Genomic DNA, 24,114 nt, shown 5'->3' on the forward strand with positions numbered 1-24,114 from the left:
CAGCTCCAGGAGGAGGCGATTTTGCTGCCAGGGCTTTGCCAGCACCACCAGCTGATGGAGAACGTGGTAGTAATTGCTCAATCTCTGTTCCCTGAGATATAGAAGGTAAAAGACACTAATCCAGTAACACACTGGTCTTAGAGCAATTCCAATAGCTTTGGCAAACATTTCTTTAGGAGTAAAAATTGCAGATTCACCTGCACTAAAACTTTTCAGGTAAATTGCTTCACTTCTGCTAAGTTGCTCCAGTTACTTTTTTCAAGAATGGAAAAAAACCTGAAAAGCTTCCTGACATTGAAATACAAACTTTGCAACATCAAGAGACTTGTTTTGACATTTCCTTTTCTTATTTTTTAAATTATAAAATCTTTCAACTGCTTAGATCCAAAGGAAATGTTTAAATTACTTTTACATTTGATTTGCTGAACAGTTTCAAAAATGGGCAAGCTGACTTTAAGTAACACTTGTCCATTTTCCATACAGTTCTTTGGAACTGCCAGCAAACCAAACAGATATCCACAGGCCTTCTGGATACCCACAATTGACTTTGATGCGCTCCAGTTTTTACTAGATGCATCCTGAAGTGGAGCGGTTAGTCTGTCAGAGAGGACATCATATTAGACCTCTTTTCTCCAGAGTGGAGGGGATCAGTCCTATATCAGAGTGGGGCTGACCAACAGATACCCTTGCAGTTCCTGTTTCTAGAGCTACCAGATTCCAGGTACTCCACCAACACATATTAATCAATCAGACATTACTCTTTAACTTGTTACAGTCATTCTTTTTTGTTCTTTGCATCCTATGGGTACAACTGAAACTAAGTGCTATACAACCGTAAAAGACAACATGGCTCCCTGCTGCACAGAGACCGTAATCTAATAAAGAAACAGTGTAAAAAGGAGAGAGCAAGTTTTATAGTTCCTATTAACTGAAAATGATATTTTAACTTGCAATTAAATATTGATTGCTGCTATCAGATATGAAATCTGAGGATGTGGCAATATTCTTTTTATATAAAATCATAAACAATTGATCAGATTTGTGCCTCTATCTTCTAGAAGCCTCTACAAGACACAGCTAGTTTTACCTCAAATACATGATACTTAGCTATTTTTGCTTTGAGAGTCATTTGTGAGTAAAGAAGAAGGCTGTGTATTATCAAGTTACATATTCAACTTCTGCATGGTCACTAAATAGCTCTTTTTACTGAAATGTTCACTTTCATAATAAAATATTTCAAATAATGGTGGAATAGGATTTGACTACCGTAAGATAGAAAACAGAGTGTAACAAAGAAACATGACCTGTTATATGTTTTAAATGTTAAAAGCAGCCTCCTCCGGGATATATACTAGCATATATATAGCACAAAGACAAATCTGAGTATTTATTATTCTTTCTGCTTCAACTAACACCAAATACTGCTCCGCTGGCCTGACTGCCACCCTTAAGCAGCACCAGCAGATCATTACGAAAGACCTGTACAATTTTGAACCTTGGTTCCACTACCAAGCTCGAGGAACTTAGCAATTTCAGAAGATAAAATTCCTTCACAGATACCTTGTTTCCCTTCATATCTTACACTATTGCATATGCTGCAAGGGACCCTCATTATCCATGGAGAAGTTTTACCCTCAAAAATGGTATAGCTATGTTTTGTAAACAGTCTTAATTTTTGCAAAACCATGTTTTGCAAAGCTTGAAAGTAGAAAAACCTAATATAGCAAAAGAAGCAGCAGTCAGAAGGTGGTTCCAGCAAAGCCTGTATTTTCTGTAGTTTTCCATCTGTTACAGGAGCCGCTGCTAATCTGTATGCAGCGCACCCAAAAGCCATGAACATCATTTATATTCTAATATAGGTGCCTTTTATCTGAAGACAAAAATTGATCTTCTACACTGTATAGGGTGTATAAATAGAGCAAAGTTAAACCTTTTAAAGAGCTCACTTTATTCTGAATTAAGTGACTACACTACTAGTAAGTGGATTCAGATTTACTATTGCAGGACAAACACTAAGTAAGTTCTTGTAGAAACATGTCAGGCTGTGTGTACACACACCAGACCTTCTGTGAGCCTCACTTGTGATAACACACATAATTGGCACCAGGAGAAAGTTAAATGCCACCCATACTTCTAGCTTCTCCTCAGCATGGGCAGAGGAGGATAACCCAGTATTTACTTCATGGAAATGAGTCCTTGAGCTGTCCCCGTAACCAGTTAAGTGACTGCAGAAAATGGTTAGAGAGCGCTTCCACACCCCTTCCATTCTTGGAGATCCCACCTCTACACACCCTATTTGCTGACAGAGGAAGATATCTTACAGAAAGTCAATGGTAAAAGAGGCTAATGACAGAAGGTATAGTTTTCATCAAAAGGGAACTCTTCACACAGTTGTCATCCAGTGGAAATGAGCCCCTAGCACAGGTGTGTGGGATGGACATTCTTTAATCCACATACCACAAGGAGTATGTGCTGGTTTTTATTTCGTACTTTAGTCTTACAAGGCTGGAAACACACAGAAGAAATGTAACACTGATTCAGCTTTGCTGATGAGTGTAAAGGAAATGTCTAGAGAGGAAGGATGATCTTCAGTTCAAGAGGCTGGGCTACATGTCAGGAGTGCCAAACTATTCAAGTCTATTGAGTGCATTTCACCTAATGGTTTTGCTGGGAAAAAAAAAAACACACACATTTACAAGCTGACTTAAAAAAAAAAAAAAAGGCAAATACCATCAGCAAATAAGATGCCTTTTTATGGATAAGATAAAGTCACTTTCTCCTTACACTTAAAGATTTTCTTAATTGCGATAACACCTTACTAAAAGGTAAAGAAAACTTGTGAAAACAAATATATATTGAATTAAAACAATCTGAACAGGGCTGTGCCAGTAATCAGTTTACTACTGTGGAGCTTGATTTGAGAAAATGAACAAACCTTTCAGAGGGAACCAAAACCAAAAGTTTTCATTTTTCTCTTGACAAACAAAAACCACATTGTTTCCATTTTGTGTGATATTCACTCCACCCCCTTAAGGAAAATAAGAAGAGATGAAGATTCCATTTCAATTGAAGAGACACTGACAACAAGCACTATCCAGTATTGAGTAACCTGGATTCAAGGAGAGCCTTTCCTTCTTAGGACTTGTGCTCACCTCCTTCCTCTGCAGGAAAGGCCACAAGCACCGGGATACCCTCCTGTTCCACCCTAGTCCAATGAATTCTTACTTTTCTTGTGTCTCTTGAGTCAGACTGTCATGAGCAAGTCCTATAAACTTCAGGTTACGAAGCTGTTTTCTGACCCTCTAAATAATTACTAGATGGAAGCAAATCAACAGGAAACACAGCAGTCCTAGGCCATGCTACATCTGCCTGCTGCAACAAAACTACATTACTTCAGTGACCCAACTCTGACCTGTACAGACAGGCTTTATCTTTCCAAAATACCTATGAAACCATTAGGGGAAAAACAAATAAACCAAAAAACCTAACCCACAATACCAAATAAAACAACATCAGAAAGCAAAACAAAACCACCCCAACAATGAACACAACCCTTCCATCCCAGTTCATGTGTTGAAGAGGCCCCAGGAAGCATTCGCTACTGTATAGTTGTGCAAAACAATACAACTTCTCCTACAAAAACAGTATATGGAGAAGTGAATCAATTTATATGAAACAGCATGCCACAGACTGCTCAAGTTCAGAGGGGCTGTAAGGAGATTTTGTGTATCCTGAACAAAGCATGAATAAGGACAGAGATGAAAATTCTGTGGTGACACATTGGTGTAATCCATGTAATCCTGCAAGGATGTGCAGCCCTTCAGACAATACATGGTGTCTGGTCCATTTTTATATTTGTATATTTGATTTAAATGGAAAATTGGGAAAAACATTTATATAGCACATAGTCAGACACCCCAAGGAGCCCAGCACTGCACGGGTCAAGCTCTTATAGAAGATGGAACTTCTTCTATAGACTTCAGCTGGCTTGTACTTGATTACAGAGTTTGAAGAGCAAAACCTTGCTCCAAAACATACAGGACCTTCCAGTTTGCCTCATGCTCCCACTTTCCTCTCTCCCTCCTGGCTCTCCCCACAGACTGAAGAAACTGCAGAATATTTTCGTCATTTGGCCTCAGTGATTCCTACAGTTTAACCCCGTTATTGGAATGTGGTCAGGAGTGTGGCTCAAGGTGTGATGGAGGAATTGCTGCCCATGAACCTCAAAGCAACAATTCTCTGTTGTAGATGGCTATCCCAACGTTATTTCTTCTTTCAAAATTAACTGTAACACTTGTTAACGTGTGGTAAAGCACTTTTGTAATATATTTTCTACTCTACATGAAGTGTAGTGTTGCCTCTACATGAAGAGGCAACATGACATCCTTCTAACAGTATAGAGTACAATATTCCCACCCTTTGACCTAAGTAAATTTTTATGCTGATAGGGAAAACTTTTAATTTTGCTACTCTCCCTTTTTGGTCAAACTATATGCTGCTTCTGGCTGCAAAGTGAACAGCTGTTTCCCAGAGTCTGTCAGGGTTTTTTTGCACAAGTGCTGAGCACAGAGCCATACATACTTCTGGGGCTCTCTGGGACTGCTCTTCACATGACAGCCCTTGAAGTACAGCAAAGAAACTAGACATGTGAGAAGGAGCGGGGCAATCCAAACATTTTCTAGCTCAGGGCACTGCAGATCAACACCTTGCATGTTCTGACACAGGTGCATTCACAAAAAGTCAGAGTACTAGCAGTTATCCTCTATCAGCATGACTCCTTACATCAGTGGTGCATGCATCTACTATAAGATCTATAGAAAAAAACAAGACCCCTCCAGGAGCCATAGGAGTTAGCAACAAAAGAGCTATCAAAGACAGTATTTTCTCAGAGCCTGATAAAGCTGGCACGAGGATTGTGCACTGCTGGAATATCAAATGTAAGTTGTGTACAACTTGCACAACAATGTGCCTGTGGGCATAAAAGATAAAGAAACATACAGAAGTGAACCAAAGCAGGTTAACCAAACCAAATCACTGCATAAAAATAAACTTAAATTTCTCTCCAAGCATTCCCCACCACCACCAAAAGAAAGACAAACCAGAAAACCCAGAGGCAGAATAGCCCTTGTAGCACTGTTTGATAAAAAGAGGTGTGTTCATGTGCTCACTACAAGAAGCTTGAAGTGGCTAGCAAAGGAAGAACCTACTGTTGTTGATTTTTACTATTCTCAAAAAAAACCACAAAAAATCAGCTTTTTACACTATTGCCTTTTCATCCTTTGTGATTAAATGAAATTTAATCAAAGGGATACTTGATGCACAAAAACCTTTCTTTCAGCTCAGAGCAAGGGTTGTAGCCAGCTCACATCTGTCCCAAAATACACTGTATAAACATTTCCACTACCCAAGAGATGTCAGGTCTCTGCAGGTTTCTAATGCAAAAATGAATACAACTTTTATTTTGTTTTAAAATCACAAAGTAGTTTGAGTCTTACAGAAGCTTTCATTTCTGATTTCTCCTTCTACCGCTTGCAGTCAAGAGATTTTGTTCAATAGTCTGCATTTCAGTTACAGAAGGAAAAAGGGTGTGAGAAACTTCCTTGCTATCTCTGAAAGTAACATGTAGCCAAACTACACAATCCCTAAATCGGACAACCTAATTCACAATGCTGAGCAGATAACAGAGGGCAGTGATAACTCTAAGGGGCCTTCAGTTACCAGATAAAAAAGAACCAAAACAACCACCCTGAAAAGACCACAGTAAATGGTAATCAGCACTTTTCATCACACCCCAACTTCAGTGAGGGCTCCCAGCAGCAAACATAAGTTACCCCCCTGCTCAGGACTGACCTCATTATTGTCCCCATTACACATCAAAAGCAACCAGACTCCCAGATACTCCTGTCTCATTACTTCCCATGAATGCTCCTGTCCAGGGATATCTACTAGTCACTCATTTAAAATCAGCCATTCCTGGCTGGAGCTGGAAAACTCCAAGCCCAAAGTACCTTCCCATCTGGATATCGACCCGCTGAAGCCAGAATTACTTTGTGGAGGCTCCTATGGACTCAGTGTCCTCAGCCATCAGCACTTCCCTAGGGTTTGGTTTGGGTTTCACTGTTAGAGACTGCTATACCTGCAGTAATGTCTCAGCATGCCCTGCGGGATTGTTGCTTCTGCAGTAATAAGTCTGATAAATGAGTGATCTGAGCAACCCTAAATTTGGCTTATTTTTAATATACAATACAAACTCTTACAAAAAAAAAAACAAAAACAAAAAAAAACCCAAAACTTTTTAAGTAGAATGAACTGATATTTTCCCTTAAAGATATAGATTGACTATAATAAAGGTTTAAAACTGAATATGCCTGTTACTTTACAACTAAGCCACACAAATTGAAAAAGACAAATGAACAACTATTTCACCTTTGTTCAATCTCCTTTATTTTTTACATTTTAAGCATGTTTTCCTGGCCTGCAAAACAAAGCTGCTTTCACTATTTGCTAGAGTTAATCCCTATCATCTACTATTATGTCATAAACATATGATTTGCCCCAGATTCAACCCTCAGGGTTTTTGGAATGATCCTACTTTCTGTACCTTTCATTTGAGGAGATAGATAAACATTATAAGGATAGAAGAACTTCTATTTCTGTGCAATATAAGAAACCTCCTCTGCTAACCTGAGATGATTTAAGAGGAAAAATAATCCTTTGTTATGGCATTTGGCTTTAGCAAAATAGATAGATAGAGATGAAATTGAGAGGGGTTCAGACCTAGGTATTTTGATTTAATCCACAAGGTAATAAGGGCATCAGTGAGAGGTTTATGGCCTTGATTCTTGCATGCACTAATTCTGAAATCTGTATCACTGGCTTTATTACAGCAACAGCAGTTGCACATCTGGTTTTAATTGCCTTCAAAAAATTATGGGTTTGGATACCTTTATACATGACCACCCATTTTTTAATTCACATAAGAATTTAATCAGAGACCAAAAGAGACAAAACTACACATTTACACCAACAGCAGCAGTCCACATTAAAAATATTTTAATATCAAAGATTTAATTTTAAAATTAAATATTTGATAATCATTTTTGTCAAGCTGAAATTTATAAGGGATCAACCACTACCAGGAGACTAAAACCATCTGTAAACAGTATTTTTGTTTTACTCAAGTAGAAACTTATGTTTCCATTTTTCTTAGAAAAGTATAGAATATATTTACACTATTAGAAGTGTAAAGCATCTGCTTTACAATACTGATGATAACTTTATCATTATAATTTAGTCTAAAAATAAAATAATGCTTATATTCATATATTGTCAAAGATGGCACTACTACTGCTATCTGTCAATGCCAGCTTCTTTACACAAGGATTTCTGCATTAAAGGAATATACACACTTTTTACAGTAACAGTTCATGTACAGGAGTGATAAATAGGGGGTGATAAAGCATTTTTGTATTTTCAAAAAGAATATGCAAAAATAAAGTCAAGTTACATTTGTGTACTTTTTTTAATGTTAATAAAACCTACTGTATCCTGATTTTTCTCCCCCCCCCAGTAAGTTAATCTGCTATTGTAGTGCTAATGACAGCCTGTTGACATGTATTCTGATGAATATAAAAAGATGAAAGGATAAAGCAGCTCAAACACCCATACAGATGTACCTTACTTTCATTTACCAGCTATCCACTGCTATGTGATGGGAGAAAGGTTATTCTTTACTTCTACCTATTATGGGATTTTGCTATCAAAATGAATAGTGAGGATGGGTTTATCACAGCCACTGCACCCTCAGATGCTGTACATAATCTTGTGACTAATTTCTAATTTATTTATTTTTTTAATCACAGAGGATTGTGACAGATGGCACTTGGAGAATTGTAGCATTATGGGAGGGGGTGGCTATGAATAATGACAAAGATAGAAAGAAAGCAACTCACAAATCAATATTTTACCAGCTTTGTTTCTACCAAATGATAAAGAAATAATGTTTTGACTATAACCCCCAGCAACAGCTGAGACAATGTTTATTTTCCTTCTTATCTTGAAAGGAAACATGTATTACTGTCCATTATTACAATCTGCTGAAACTGTGTGGGGAAAAGAAAAAGTACAGCTCCATTTTCATTTAGTGCAGTGGCAGCTGAGAGAGGGAAGTCACCAGCGCATGGGGTCAGAGTCACACTGAAACCAAGGGATGAAAACATTTGGAGTTTCCCCTCAAAATCACATCTCTGAAAGGTTCGTTTTCTTGCTTTCCACAGTCAACCCAATGACAGCCACAAGCTTGGAGTTAGCATGGGATAAGCAAACTCTCTTTAGCACTCTTTAGTCCAGCTGTAGGCTCTTGAGACATGTCATATCCCACTCACACTATGATTTTCCATTATTCACTTGCTGAGCAGCTACTATTTTTGTACTTGGAATATGTGAACAATGCATCAGCCAAACACCATCATTAAAAGCATGCACTGATCGGAGAACAGGCATGTGTCTATCCCAGGGAGGCTTGCTGCGGCTCAACAGCCCAAGGATTTAAATGCAAGATTGTAATTTCCAAAGTCAGCGAAACACCACTTGCAAGCTGCTTGAAGTGTGCAGTCAAATACACCCTGCACTGATCACCTTTTGGGCAGAGGGCCTGCTACAGGGCCACATTTTCATAAGACTTGCACACAGTTACTAAAAGTTTTGCAAGAATTTCAGTGATGATGCTTCCTCTACTACTAACCTGCAAAAGTTGCACAACTGGTTTCCAAGTAATGGGCAGCAGGTCTGTGCACTGCTGAGGTACCAATCTGACCTGTACAAGGCAGAACTAACATTGTGCTACCCAACTACACATGGCATTCGCTGCATGTATGCTGCCTTTATAGTTTTATATTGGTTTAGTGCTAGGTCTTTTGTAAAGTTTGAGTAACTCAAATTAATGGTGTCTCATCAAGTACAAGGTCTGCCAGGATAAACTGACCACTAAATATACTGAGATAATATTGCCCCAATGGCTTTCAAAGCATCAGATATAAATGGGCAGACATTCAGGCTTTGGGACTTCCTCCTGTCCAGGAGAGGTAATTAGACTCTTTTCCTATAGGATAACATCCATTTTGCAGTACAGCCACAGCAGCTTCAGGCCATTTCCTGCAGCTTTTTTGATATTATAGGCTCCCATTTAAAATTGGACAGTTGGAGCTCAATGCCATATCCCTTCTTTCCACTGGAAGCAGAATCATAGAGTACCTGTAACACTGCTCGTCAGCTGTGAATACAAGAGGAGTTTCCAGTATATAATTTTTATTTTCGCAGTTGCTAAGTAATAAGAGTTAAATTCTCTGATCATCACACAGGTTCCCTTGAAGTTTCCTCTACAATATCTGCTTGTACTAAACTCCAATTGATGTCAATAGGGGTGCTGTACTCACAGGGAGAGCAGGATAACTTTGAAAGAATGTGTCATGTGTTCAAAGAGAAAGATTTAACCCTTAACTCAATGTTAACTTGCAATCTTCTGCTTTACTGAAGCCGCCCTACATTTCTGTGTGTGCTTGAAAACATTTCTTTGTTTTTTAATAACTTAAAATGGTACAAAGAAATTAAAAAGGTACTTCTAGGAGGAAATGAGAATTAGATCAACATGAAAAATGATACATGCCATTACATGGTTTATTCCTTTGTTTTTTTAGATTACTTGGTTGTTGCAGGATTTTATTCTGCTCTAATCCAAGTTCATCTCCCATTTGCTATGTTACGTACAGGTCCACTGGCTATAAAATAGGGGTCACTATGGGGAAACCCGAACTCAGTGATCAGAGTAGCTTCCAGTTCCATGATTGGTGGTGGCAGAAAGGAGGCTGATAAGCAGCATATTCCTTTAAACTGTTTTTTCCTGAAAATGATGAATAAACCAGACCACAAACTAATGCACAACTACAGCACAGAATATCAAAGTTAAACAGACATTGTGTAATCATACCTCCACGTGTCAAAGCTGTCCTGAAACAGAAAAAGGACATTAAAAACACAGGGCATTACCATCTGGAAAGCTGATTATTTTAGTTCATCCTCTCCCTCCAGCAAACCCATGCTCACCCTTGGTTGACTAGAAAGCCTGTGGCCCAAATCCTGACATGTACAGGATAAACAGTTTAGAAATTGTCAAAAGACATGTGAGATTTTGGGCATGCTGTGGACAAAACAGCACTAATACTACAGATGCAGCCACATTAGACTGTTCTTGTAGCTGATATGATGGCAGATAAAGGCATGTTTATCTACCTAAATTAAAGCAATCCTTTAGGAACCTGGGTGAAAAGCCTGAGGACACGAGAGAGTACATGAAAGGTGGTCAGTCTGCACTCCGACCAGTGGGAATCCCAAACCCAAATGAACACATCCAGAAGAAAAGCAGCAGCTTTGCACAGCCCATGGCTCACAGAAGAGCACTGCAGCCACGATCCATATAGCCACAGGGCAAGCAGCGGTGCCTCAAACAGAGCCAAGGTGTTTGCACTGCTCATCCCTGGCATGATATGTATGACTAGGACCGGCTGACCACAGCATCACTGTTATGGGATATCATTATTAAGAAAGCCTGACTGGACAGACACTCTTATTGCAGTCCTAAGGCAATTTCTCTGTAGTTTCAAGGTGATTGATGCACTTCAGTGGACAATAAGGCTGCTTCCTCTAAGTAATTCAGCACTCCACCTCACACCAAGGCAGTAATAATAGCCTACATCTGTAAACAGGGCTCTGTCACTAAGAGTAACAGCATAAGCACTTAGGAGGAATTCCAGTAGGAATGAACTGGGCGGGGAGTATGAGTGAGTCATCAAAAGCCCAACACATTTTGACAACACCAAAAAGCAGAAAAGTAACATTTTTTTATTGCTCATACTGTTGTCTAATTATCTAAAAAAATTAAAATTAACTAAACAGTCCTCAGATGGAAGGGGAAGAGAGACCAAAGGTTAAAAGTCACAAATCAATCTATGCAGAATTTGCATTAATTAGAAACTAGGCCAGTGCAGATTTAAAAATATAATAAGAGAAAGATTGACACTATGAGTGAAACAAATAATAAAAAGCACTCTGAAAACCAATCCCTTGTTCATAAAAGCTACCCATCCTAATTCCTTTCCTGTACAAATTTACTACAAGTCTAATTTAAATTCCATAAGTAACTGCTTAATCTTCCACAGGAATTCCCCGTCTCCTGCTTTCTTTTTCTTGGTCCTGTTGAACTTTTCATATATGAAACAAAACTCTCCTAAGGGACAGATGGAAAAAGGAAACATGAATGCCTGCCTTACAGGGACACAATCAATAAGCACTATCCTGTTTGAAGCAGCTGGGAAGCATTTCAAAGGAAATCCCTGCTTGACTAGAAAATGTCAATGGCAAAGCCCTGTGATCTTTTGCAAGGGTAGGTTTTCACAGCGAAGAACAGAAGATTTTGGAGGAAGCACAGCTTGCACCTTGGTGTATGTACAATGGTGCTGTGCACATTGTAGAGCAGAAGACAATAGGCTGTGCACGGCAGTGCTGCGTGCCCCTGGGCAGGACAGTGCCTTATCACTCAGGGCCACATCCCACACAGTGACCTTGCCATCCCTGAGACCAACACACAGGCATGTGGTCTACAGTATAGGCACCCTACAACCCTGCAACAGCTTCTCCTGCATCCTCTCCTTTTTCAAGGCAGTATTTCCACCAAATGTATCCATTTTAATACACCATCTCCAAGGCATGGATTCTACCATCATTCTGCCATTGGGAGGTTGTTACCTACCAGACACCAGGCATGTACTGGTGAGCCTGCTCTTCAGCTCAGGGTTAACAAGACAGACCCCTACCATACCTTCAAAATCATCAGCTGAAATGTGTAATCAGCCAGGAAAGGGTTCAGTCCATTTCACCTGTCAGTGCTTGTGCCGAAGGGAAAGTGTCTCAGCTCAGTTTTCATAATTGCCAATGTGAATGTTGACTGACAATCTTTCCCTAATTAGATATATTTCTACTATATTTCCACAAATAGATGGCAATATAAACTTAAGATTTTTTTTTCCAGGGCAAGAACAACCCTCACTGTTCACACGCGCGCACTTCCTTCCACTCTTCAGTGTCAAGGAACACAGCTAGCTGAAATGCCAAAGTCTCTGACACAAAGCACAGGATACATTTTAAATTATTTAAATAAAGCTCTTACATACCAATGACCACGACTACATTGGGACCTCAGCTGAATTAAATCACTACAGTCAAGACAAGGTCCTATTTGAAGAAAGGTCTTGCAAAGGGAACAAAAGAGTAAGCCAAGCTCACATCTCCTGGGAACTGAGACAGGGACAGAGTGTGTGAAGGAAAGGAGTATTTACCAGGTTACGGAAGAGGAACCACTCCATCATCTGCTCCAGAGTTTGCTTTCTCCTTTGTGTGAGGCACAATATGAAGTTAGGGTGTCCAGCAGAGTATAACCAGCTCCAAGTTTTTACAGACCTGAGCTGATATCAATTGGTCACCTTAAAGAGTTTTCCTCAGTACCTTCTTCTCAGAATTGTGCAACAGTGAAGCAGATGGTAATACTCAAGACACCCATCACCTAGTTTGAACTGGATTCCATTTCAATTAATACGGAGAGAAATGTTACAGAGCTATCATCAAATAGTCACAACTAAAATCAGGATAACAAGATTAGTGAATTAATAATGATATGGAATTAAGTCAGTGTTAAGCTGCAAAGCAAATAGAACAGGTAAATCACAGATCTAAAGCAGAAAACTATTCTTGACTAACAGTCCAAAACCAGAAATATAAATACCACAGTCACCTTGCATAGGACAAATGCAATAAGTATTTTACAGTGAGGTTCAGGAAGCAAGCTGGGTTTGGGGTTTTTTTTTAATGCCAATTGGATTTTCTCCTCTTGGTTTCACTGTTGTTATGGAGACTTGGGTTTGTTTTCCTCAGTGAACTCCACCCTGTGCACAAAGCAAAGCTCCTAATAAACTGTTATTCTTCAAACTGTCACTATGCTCAAAAGTTAGGAGAGGTAGGATTAACTGAGACAGACCAGATAACTTCCTCAGTTATTTTCAGCAGTTTCTTCACAACCTCACCAGCAACAATACCCTCATTCATGAAAACATGCTCTCAGTGTGCTGGAAATGAATTTTAGTAGTTACTGACAGTCTGAGGCATCTTTTCTTCCAGAAGATGAACAAGGAAACAGCTGAATGTCTCAAGAGTGCAAACCACTACAGCCTTTTTTTAAAGTCTCAAGCACTTATTTGGACAGATTCTGTAATGCACACAGACCAGTCAATTGCTAAGATATACCAAGCCTGTGGTCAGTATCTCTAAGGGTATGTTTAAAATGACCAGGGGAAGAGGGGTGGGGGGGGGAATCTTATTTTTTAGTTTTCTAAAACATTTTTTTCCTTCCTCAGAGTAAAGAGTGCCCAACAATCTGACACGAAGCTACAAACTCCCTAAGCACTCAGCAGACTTTAGGATGTAGACAGACAAATCTGTCTACTAAATAGCACGCTTGCAAGGAACACAATCTGCAGCTTAATTATATCACAGGACTGGCCATTTGCCACTGTTCTTCACATTTACTGCAATCATATTTTCCTTCTTGTCTATTACTACAGCTTGTAAGTTTCCTGTAAGTGTTGGGTTATACGCAACCACCCTCAGATGTCTTCTGATACCCTCTAGAAAACAGTCAAGAGCTGGAGAAATCCATCACTGATCCATCATTAAATCACCTAGCAGAACTGGCACATTTTCCCTCCTGACTCTTCCTAGCCCATGGTAGGAGAGTTTCCTCCATGGGAGGACAAAATAGCCCTGAAGTACAGTCCTGTTCTGAATTACCCACTGACCTCGTTGACTGGAGAGGGACTATAAACTGAATACAGTTAACATGCACAAACTCCCTTGCCCATCACATAAATGCAAGCACCTCCACATGCAGACTCTTCACACTGAAATGGTTAATCCTGCAAAGGCTTCAGCCAAGGTAATATATCCCCAGTTTCCTGTCCCATATAAAACAGCCGCACCTGAGTAGCCCACTCACTCATCTACTCTGAAGTTTAGTTTCACTTATGATAAGGTAGAAGGTAATGATGGGTTTTCTGGTAGTGATTGTATAAAAAGCTAATAAAATTAAAGTCTAGAACTAAAATAACTTTTCTTTATGGAAAAGTCTTTTGATCGTTTTATCTGACAGTTTAAGTACTGTAAAGGGGTTGTATCCATGTTTCAACAAAAATTTTGCTTTACATGGGTTTGTAAAGGTAATCCACCCCTTCAGGATGTCAAAAATGAGTCACCTGAGATAAAATAAGGATCTGTAGCACTGTAATAAAGCACTAATCTGAATTACATGTATCTGCCATTAGGAGCGTATCTAAGCATTTCACAGTCATTGATGCGTTTTTCTGTACATTAACCTATACTTCCTTTATACATTTAACTTCACAAAGCTCAAATGCTAATTATTTAAGCTGCCAGTAAGTAAACCCTGCTTATCCCTTCGCCCTCTATGGAAATCAGTTGCCATACTGCACAGGAGCAGGTAACACTCACTGTTAAGACAGCAAAAGTTATTTTGTTTGCAATGGACAATTTCAATTTATGTTGCATGAATTTATATTCCACGTAGGAACATAAATTCCTATGTGAGATTTCAGCCAATTGCTTGTAAAATTTCTTTTCCTGCCTTGGATGTAACCTGACTTACTTTACTTATGTTGAGCAACTAACTATGAAGGTGCCGAGGAGAAAGGAAAACAAACCACTAAAAAAACAAAAAGCCCACTTCAGTCATTTCCAGAGGCACATTGCTCCTCACTTGGACAGTGACCTGACTTGGCACACATCTCCTCTGGCTAGGACAATAAAAGAGGAGTTTATGCCTTTAGCTATTGAGCATTGGTAAAAAAAAATCATCTCTGTTGTGGCTTGATATGACGGACAAAGGTTTCATAAAGGGAGTGAAATCATACTAAGAATTGGTCAACACTATTGATGGTGACTGCCCTGAAAGTGTTCAGACCCCTTTAGAAATTGCAAAGCAATCTAAAAACAATACAGGCTTCTAAAGCAATGTAATTATTCAGAAGCTCTTTTTAATTTAGCACAGTTGGTGATTTTACCTCACACAAGTAATTATTTTAAAGCAAGAAATTAGAGGTGTTTGGAAACTGCAATAACTTTAAAAATAAAAACATTAGGTATTTCCTACATAGTATGACCTTTTTATACCCAGATATATCAAAATATTAAATTGTTCTAGTTGGAAAATAATTTTTCCCTCCTTATGAAAAAGGCTCCATGAGGAGTCTTTATAAATTGTTTCATCCTTTGTGCATTAGTGGAGATGATTTGCTGTGAAGTGGCCGTTACTTCCACAGAAAAGAAGAGATGGATTTAGTCCAAAGAACCTGTTCTTCTATCTCTACTGAAGGTGGTGTTGTATAATTACAGTGGTAGAATTTAACTACTTTCTAGTGTCCCTGCATCTGTAGTGTTAATTCATCTGAGAGGAGAAGCAAATAGGCACCAGACATGAGTGAGCACACTTCATTGTTGTGCAACCCACAGGTAATACAGTTCTGTTAATGGATTTTTTTGTTGTTAGTGGTAGGTTTGTGTGTCATGCCCCCCTACCCCCCACCCCCTTCACCCTAGGAAAAAGCAACTCAGTATCTTAAATCAGACAAAATCCCAGCCCCTTTTCTATAGTTTGAATAAAACATGCCTGGTCACCTGGTCATTCCCCTGACAATCTGCATTTCATATTTGGTGCCCGTAGTGTCGCCTGCTCTCCCCTTCAGCTATATAACTCCACATTTATTGGTACTGCAGCTTGGCAAGGTTTGAACTCTGCAGAGCAATCATGAAAGGATGGGTCAGGGAGAGAATGGAAAGATTTGTCAACTGAATATTTTGGGTTGTCAACCGTTGTCAAGTGCTAAGGCACAGCAGCTACGGAAGAAATGTGTACTTGTATTTGAAGAGCTCAGTCATTTTTTAGTTTCACAGCTCATCTATTTTTCTGATAAGAAAACATCCTCTTCCTCCAGTGCCAGTAATCTAACTGCAATAACAAATAAATAAATGCATTTTGAATCGCTTAGAGGAATCTTGTTATGGGAAAAATAGAATTACTTTTCTCACTGACAAAGTTGTAAGCTCATGAAAACACAGGAGTGTTTTCAACTGCAAACTGCATGTCTGCTGCTACAGAGATTACAGGCGTGATTCCATCACCCTTTCTTACACTGTAATGCAAAGAAACATTGGAGAAAACTTTTCAACTCGCAAACTTCACGTTGTGTCATGGACACAACTTTGCAGAGAGCTGACAGCACATGGCAGCTGAAGATTTCTCATGGGATAACACATGATTAAGATTACAGTAATCAAAAAAATCATAGAAACATTAGGTTCTAGTGTAACTTGCAGTTTAGTGGCTGACAATGAAGAGTACTTTAAGACTTACCATATGTTCATTTATTCTGGTCTCAGCTCTGTGTAGAGTGCCTTATCACTTTAAGACCGACCTCTTCCATACTAAATCACATTATTTCTATTACTTAGGGAATTACAATATTTATACAGTTTATACTCATGTAATACAATAGGATTTGCATAATATGAAAGGCATTAGTGTTCTGAATAGCAGAACCACCTGCACAACCTCTGAAGTATTAGTTTCTGGTTATTCTTTTAACCCAAGCATTTCCTTCTCACATGTCAAAGCTCCAGTGAGCTAAGTTTTATCAGGGTTACAGCAACACGAGTTGCAACTGCTTCAGGCTCTGCTAATCCCGGAAAGGCACTGTGTGAGGACATGAGATCATCTTGACTCACAAGGGACAGCATTCTTTGTCAATTCTGCTGCCAGGACAGAAACATCAAAGACGTGGTGCTTTACACACTCAACTAGCTAAACTGGGAAGGAAATAAGAGATTAAGTGCTTTTCTTCCATCCTGGCCATTGCACAGTAAGCAATGCTGTGTACTTTTGTGAGAACAGATACATCCCTTAAATCCTAGCGCCTTAAAATCCTGAATGAATTTGTCAATGGGATAATGTATTTCCACCCATGTGAAAAGTCCTCAGATGATAATTTTTCTGCAAACACCCTTATCTTGCTAAAATGGACTTCCACTGTGTCGGTACCAGCTGCTCAAGCTGCCTGTAGTAGGAGGACAACACAGCAACCTCAGTTCCAGAGCTCCCTTTGGGTAGCTAAAGACTCTCCAGTTGAAAGAAACCGGTAGCATGGTAACATCTGGGCTCACCATTTGTGTCAGGTAATTCACGGCTATGCACTTTCATTAGAGAAGAGTAAAATACACAGTTATATTTCAGAGGAAAACCACTGAAGTTTCACTGACTAGTGCTCACATTTGGAGCACAGGAAGGGGCTTAATTATGCAAAACACTCTGCTCATCATCTCAAAGACTTTGCAGAGCTTGCATGTGATAATTCACAGTGCCAATATTTAGTGTGACTTAAAATCCTTTAACACAGATTTAAGGGAGAGATAGTGCTTTTTTTATGCATAGATATAGCTGTAAAAATAAATTAGGCTATCTTTTAAGAGTACAAACCCCACTTTATAGCCCTGCATGTAGGTTTTCTCCAGTTAATCATTTGAAAAGCTCCTGACAACAAAACAAAAACCTACTTTTCAAACTCCTGAAAACAGAGTGAATGCTTCAGTTCCTGCTCACTTTTGCTCAATGCCCTGTTAATACACCAAATTGGAAAAACCAAACCTGTACCTTCCCAACAACAACAAAAACAAAAAAAAAAAACAACCAAACCCGATTAAAAAAAAAAAAAAAAAAACAAACAACAAGCAAAAAAAAAGTTCTCCATTGCAGGAAGAACCTCCTTTCTTAGGGATTTCTGTTGCCACATTTTATGGATCAGTTCATAACAGCTTTTGGTGCTATAAACTGGATCAGAAGGAAAGAAAACAGCGTCTAATGTGTGTAAAACTACCAAAATAGTTTTGTTACTGCATGTTCATGCTGGTTTGCTGCAGTGTGACAGTTTCACATCCTGCTGGATGATTTTATTAGAAAGAAATCATTCTGAGACGAGTAGGAAACCCTGATGTGCTCCTACAGGTATAACACTAAGAGAAAAAGCATTTGTGCAGGTACTGCAAGGCCTGTACCTCGCAGCTTCTGACCCTGGCCAATCCTAGACTCCTGGAGGCCAGGAGGAGCAGTCAAGGACTCCTGCAGAACACCACCTCCCAAGCAAAACACTCATGCCATTACACCAGGCATCTGAGTATATTACAGAATATTTAGGACAAAGATGATTTCCTTACCTCCTTTACAAGCTGTTTGATTTATAAATCACTAACGTCTATAAGTGAAGAATACATGAATCACTGTGCCAAAACCAAAGGAATATATCTTATAAGGTTTAATGTGATTCAAAACCTATTACAATATTTAAATAATGTTATGATTGTCTATGAAGCTATTATTACGTTAATATTATGATTTCAACTTTGTCAGTTCAATGAAATTACATAGTGATGCCTTGTTTTTCCACAGCAGCTTACCCTGCTGTGCTTATTTTGCTTGGCAACTGGATTTCGACTTTCAAATAAGCATGCAAGTTGGGAAGAATGAATTCCATTAAATAATCTTTTATAAATAAACAAAAGGGATCACAAAAAAGATATTTCTGATGTCTTGAGGTTTTTCTGAAGTTGCAGTGAGCTTTTCAAAAGGCAAACAGAAAATAATATTATCTTCATGCTAAAAAAGGAAAAAGGAATGGAAATTTTAAATCTCTACTTTCTCCAGTGCAGTACGACAACATTAATACTTATTTTCCTGGTCCAGACATCGGGTAGTCACAACAGAATTACAATTTACTGCAACAGCTTCATGTGTAAACAACAGAAAATCCAGGCGCTCCTGTTTCCGAGTGAAGAGATACACACTTTCTAAAACAGATTCCTTGTACAGTACCTGTGTTCTCCTAACAATATTTTTATGTTAACACTGTGAATAACCATTAACTGATAGCTTTAGGATTACCTCTAGTGTTTTTTCCTGTAAATATTTAAGGCTCTGTTAGGAAAAAAAAAGAATCTTTAGGTAACACGTTTTTGTTATTAAGAGGCAATTTCTTAATCCTCTGCATTCAGAGGTAGAGGTTTGACTTAAAACCTTTGTAATGGTTGCATTTGGGACAGTCAATTAAAGATAAAGTGTCCATAAATCAGATCATGTGGTTTTCCTTCAAAATTTCATTACCTTTGTACAACCGGAACCTGTCACTTGTATTTTTACCAAGTATGTAACTTGCATCATGAGCAATCTTATCAACATTGTTAGTCTCAATTTTCTTGAAAGGCTAAGAAAATGAATATATGACTTAGCAAACGTTATTTTTTAGGAACACAGATTTTATTTGTAATTGGTTTTACAACAAAACCATCTCAGAAATATAAGCTCCTGCTTCTAAAACAAAGGACACCGCTTTGCAAGCACTGTGCCTTAATACTTTAGACAAGGTACCAATAAATTTTTAGTTCCATTAAAATACCACTGCAATTGATTCCTTGTGTATTAAAATCACTTTAGAAGGCAGTTGTTTAGCTTGTCATGCTGTCTACTGATCATATTTCTTTCTCTTTTCAAGAAAAAGACAAGTTGGATTGAAACACTGTTACACGAGGAGGTTATAGAACATACTGCAAATGTTAGTGTAGTAGAGAACACAAAAGGAGGCTGAAGGAAACAAATGCGTCTCACTCAGCAGACTCATCACTTCACTTTTACTTGTACAAAATTCGTCATTATGTTTCTATACTTTTAATTGCCTTTTTGTATATCCAACTAATGTTTGTATTGTTCTTCATGGTTTGCTGCTTTACAGCATACATCTGCCAAGGTAACACCAATAAGGAGAACATCCTGAGTTCTCTCAACTACAAACAAGGCTGTTTCTCTAATACTGCCATTCAGCACACTAACTCAATCAGAAATTCAAAACACAGAAGATGCAGCTGAATGTATAGTCAAGCATAATTTAGTAAGATTTCTCTCTGTAAAATTACGACTAAAACCATGATTATCAAAACGTATTTTACAGTTCTTGAATGACTTAAGTAGATTAAATATACTTAAAGGTTTAATCATGATTACTTACAATACATACATTATCTACTTTAATGTACTCAATAAAGGGAAAAAGGGTTATTTTACACACAGCAGGGCATTCGGCATGGGGCAAAGCCCTCCAGAACAGTGACAGTTCAGACTGTAAGCAAGATAAACAGCCTGGCAGCCTCCGAGTCTGCTGGGTATAAACTCCTACAACCAACATGCAAACTTATCTGAATATATGAGTCTCTTTTCCAAGATAATTAGAACTCTCAGAAACCACGCAGGAATCTCCCAGGCTCCTAACATTAATGAGGAAACAAATGCACAAGAGTTAAAAAACAAACCAAACATACTGGGGGCCAAATCTACCCAGACCTCCAACAAATGTCTTGAGCACATACCAAAGAAAGATAATCTATGGCATCTGAAAGCCAAATGATTATTCTGAGATGCTCAGCTTAGCAGCACAGAACATGGGGTTAATTTCTCACCCCAAAATCCCCCTGGCTAAGAGAAATTGTCAGATTTCTGAAAAAATTAATTCTCAGAAACCTCTCAAGTGTTTTTAGAAACCTAGTAAAAGAAAAGGAAACAAATAGGAATAACATTAATTTAATTGTTGTTGTCTATTAGAGGAAACTCAAAATAAACATACTGCTTTTTCCCCAAATCCAAAACCTGCAGGAACACTGGGTGAATACTCTGACTCTGCTTAGAGAAGGAGCAGCCCACTTCCAGCTGGCCAAGCACAAGGCTGTCTCCTGGCCCAAAGGGGATTCACAGCTCCAGATCTGCATAAGTGAATTTTCCAGGGTCTAGCCCGCAGTTGCAGGTGAGTTACAATTGCCAGCACTGCTGCCAACAGTCAACCTGTCTTGATTTATTATGAGACACTATTTAAACAGAAAGTTAGCTTGCTGAAAACCAGAAATATGCAAAGTATAAAGGGCTTTGGCTTTGTCAAAGCTGATTTTCTATGTGAAGGCAGGCGAGGTTAAAGAAACCAGCTCAGCTGACAGCATAGTTCAAATGTCGATTAAGATAGGACATCTAACGATTTATTTAAGAAGCTACCCAGATATGACAAATAGAGATTTACTAGGGAAATCTGGTCATCGTTTGAAAGCATCTGTTACAAATATCAAGGTGGAGGAAAACAAAGACTGAAAGTTATGATTATGAAAAAAATAGGATTCAAAACAAACAGGGCTGAAATAAATACATGTACTTATGTTGATTTCTATGTAACCTTATTATTATAAAAGGTGTGAACTGGATCTTGACTTAAAACAAAGTTCAGAGTTGAGAACCTTGTCTCAGCTGTTCGCTGACATTTTCCCCAACACATTTTTATATCACTTTATTCAGAATGTAATATTATTTACAAATCCTCTGACATTATATATATCTGTTAGTTATCAATTTGTAATATACCCTAAAATGTCATTATTGCTGATAAAAATACTTTAAAGTTTCTAATAAAGGCTTAATGTATGTATTTTTATATGAAAATATATAAATATTTTCATAAATATAAAAATGAAAATATAAAATTATATATTTATGTATTTCTATGTGAAAATAAGTTGGAGAAGACTGAATTTCCTGAGGATGTTCTCTATTAGATTCCCTTTCTCCTCTATACCAAGTTCTATTCCTTCAAAATAGGCACATCTGTTATTAATTTAACTAACACTCAGAAAAGTTCACAGTAGCCACATGCCTAAATGAATGCTTTCATTTGGAAGTGGCCTTGTCTCAGCTTAAGGCAGGTCTCTAGTGAGCATGGTTTATTTTTGTATCTTTCATTATCAAGTCTCTGGTTGCAGACATATCCTCGTCTGGACAGACTCTGACTCACAGGAAATGTCGCTATAGACAGGTAGAGGCCCCAGGCAGAGATCAAGGTCCTTGTTATCTTCAGCATTTCATAATCATACACTAAAAGATCACGACACTTACAAGAAACAGAAAAAGAGGTCTTCAGGAATGAAAGGGCACAACAGATGGATGAAATGAGGAAAGAGGAAGCAGAGAGGAAAGGCAATCAAAGTGGCAGTAAAATCATTTCCCACTTAGATTGAAGCAGTGCAAAATTGAAGTTGACAACTGTTTCAGACTTCTTGACTAATTTTAGTTGCTCAATCAATATCACCATTCCCTTTTCCTCCCACTTGTTTCTGGGGAGAAGAAAGAATGTGTTATTTCCTCCTTTCCCAACTACTTTGATACCTTCCCCCCCCATCTCTTTCTAGAGGTATTAAGACCCAGTAAAAGTCAGAGTTCTCTCCTGCACAGGATTTCTTTCTTCCAGGTACTTTTCTGCCTCTAATTTTTCTCCAAATCATAAATTCACCTTTCTACAAAGATGCTTTTAGGGTAATTTTAAACCAACCTAAGGCCATACTACTAGAAGAAAAGTGTGTTATCCCTCCCTCACCCCTACCTTGCCAACACATTCTTGCTGAATCAGCAAACTGATCCAAACTCAACCCATACCAGATGAAAGTTGCTGCCAATGCAAGAGGGCTGGGAGAGCATTTGGAGGCAAATGTGACAGTATCCCTTGATAGCTGACATGGACATGGAGGAGTGTCCAGATCGTAGAAATGTTGTGCAGGAGAGCACTGCTGGGGGGAGGACACAGATGACCACAAGACAATGAGAAAGGGACAGAACAATGGCTTATTCTCCACAGTACAAGACAAAGGGAGGGAATCCACATGGAAGAGGCCCGTTTGCCCATACTGTAACTGAGTTGACAGAAACACTGGCATTTATTTTAGTCTTGATCTAGAAGTATCTGGGACAGCCTGCTATAATGAGTTCTGAACTGGTTTTGCCACGGGGAAAGTCTCCTCCTGCTCCAAACCTTCATAAATGCCTTCTAGTAAACAGAAGGGCTGTCTCTCTGCCCAGGATTACAAACCTGTATTCTTTAGGCAAAACTGATATCACATCATCCTGCTCCCTGGTTGCATGATCCCTTTCATCCTGATCAAAGTGCAGTCTTGCTGGAGGAAAATGGTAGCCGCCAAAGCTATTTTTGTTTCACTCAAGCAGAGCTCCAAGAACCATTACCACATGGGGTTACCATTTCCTATCCCACAAGCTTCCAGCACAACACATTTCAGGTCAAAACACTTTCACTAAAATCATATCACTTCCTTCAGAATCTTCATACTTGTTGTATGGCAGAAGACATTTAAAGTTGAAAGCCAGATTGATACTTTACAGCAAAAAGCTCTGTTTCAAGAAGGCCAAGGAAAAAAATGCTTTCTGTAACAGGTTTTAAAAAAAAATTGGAAGAATCAGGCATCCACTCCCCCATTAATTCTATTCTTCTTTCCAAGAATCCCCATAATTGCAAAATCTCCTCTCGGCTCTGATGCTTCCCCTCCAATGCCTTCTACAGATTTGTCCCTACTTTGAAAGCTATTACATTACAAAACCCTAGCAGATTCTTCGCCTTATTTGCAGTTACAGGTGTCCTGGGTATGCTGGCACAATACTTGTTTATGACTATTAAAAACATTAATTTAGGTCAATTCAGATTTTTTTAATAACGACCAGGTATAGAATAAGTGTTTAGGAAAATCACCTCTGAATCTTGGTCACTTTCCTGTGAGAAAAGGCAATTTTTCTGCTCAGCAAAAACTTTGGCAGTCTCCACTTAGAACATTAGACTGCATCTGTCAGCCTGCAAGAAAACAGAACTGCTGGTAATCTCTGACAACAGAGCACAGTCACTTCAGTCAAAAGAGGATCTAAATTTTCTGGTCAAAAACTTCATGTGTGATGGAAGAAAGTTTAATTTTGCAAAGCTGAACAAGGAATAGTAGTACATTTAATCACCAATGAGTTAGTCACGGTTCTAACTCACGGGCATGATTTACAGTTTCCTCTTTTTTTTATGGTGAGTACTGTTAGGCAGC

This window comes from Pezoporus flaviventris, unplaced genomic scaffold, assembly GCF_033815535.1.
Source record: "Pezoporus flaviventris isolate CSIRO_AGI_PZ_B2104156 unplaced genomic scaffold, CSIRO_AGI_Pfla_v1 ptg000001l, whole genome shotgun sequence".
Taxonomy (NCBI): Eukaryota; Metazoa; Chordata; class Aves; order Psittaciformes; family Psittacidae; genus Pezoporus; species Pezoporus flaviventris.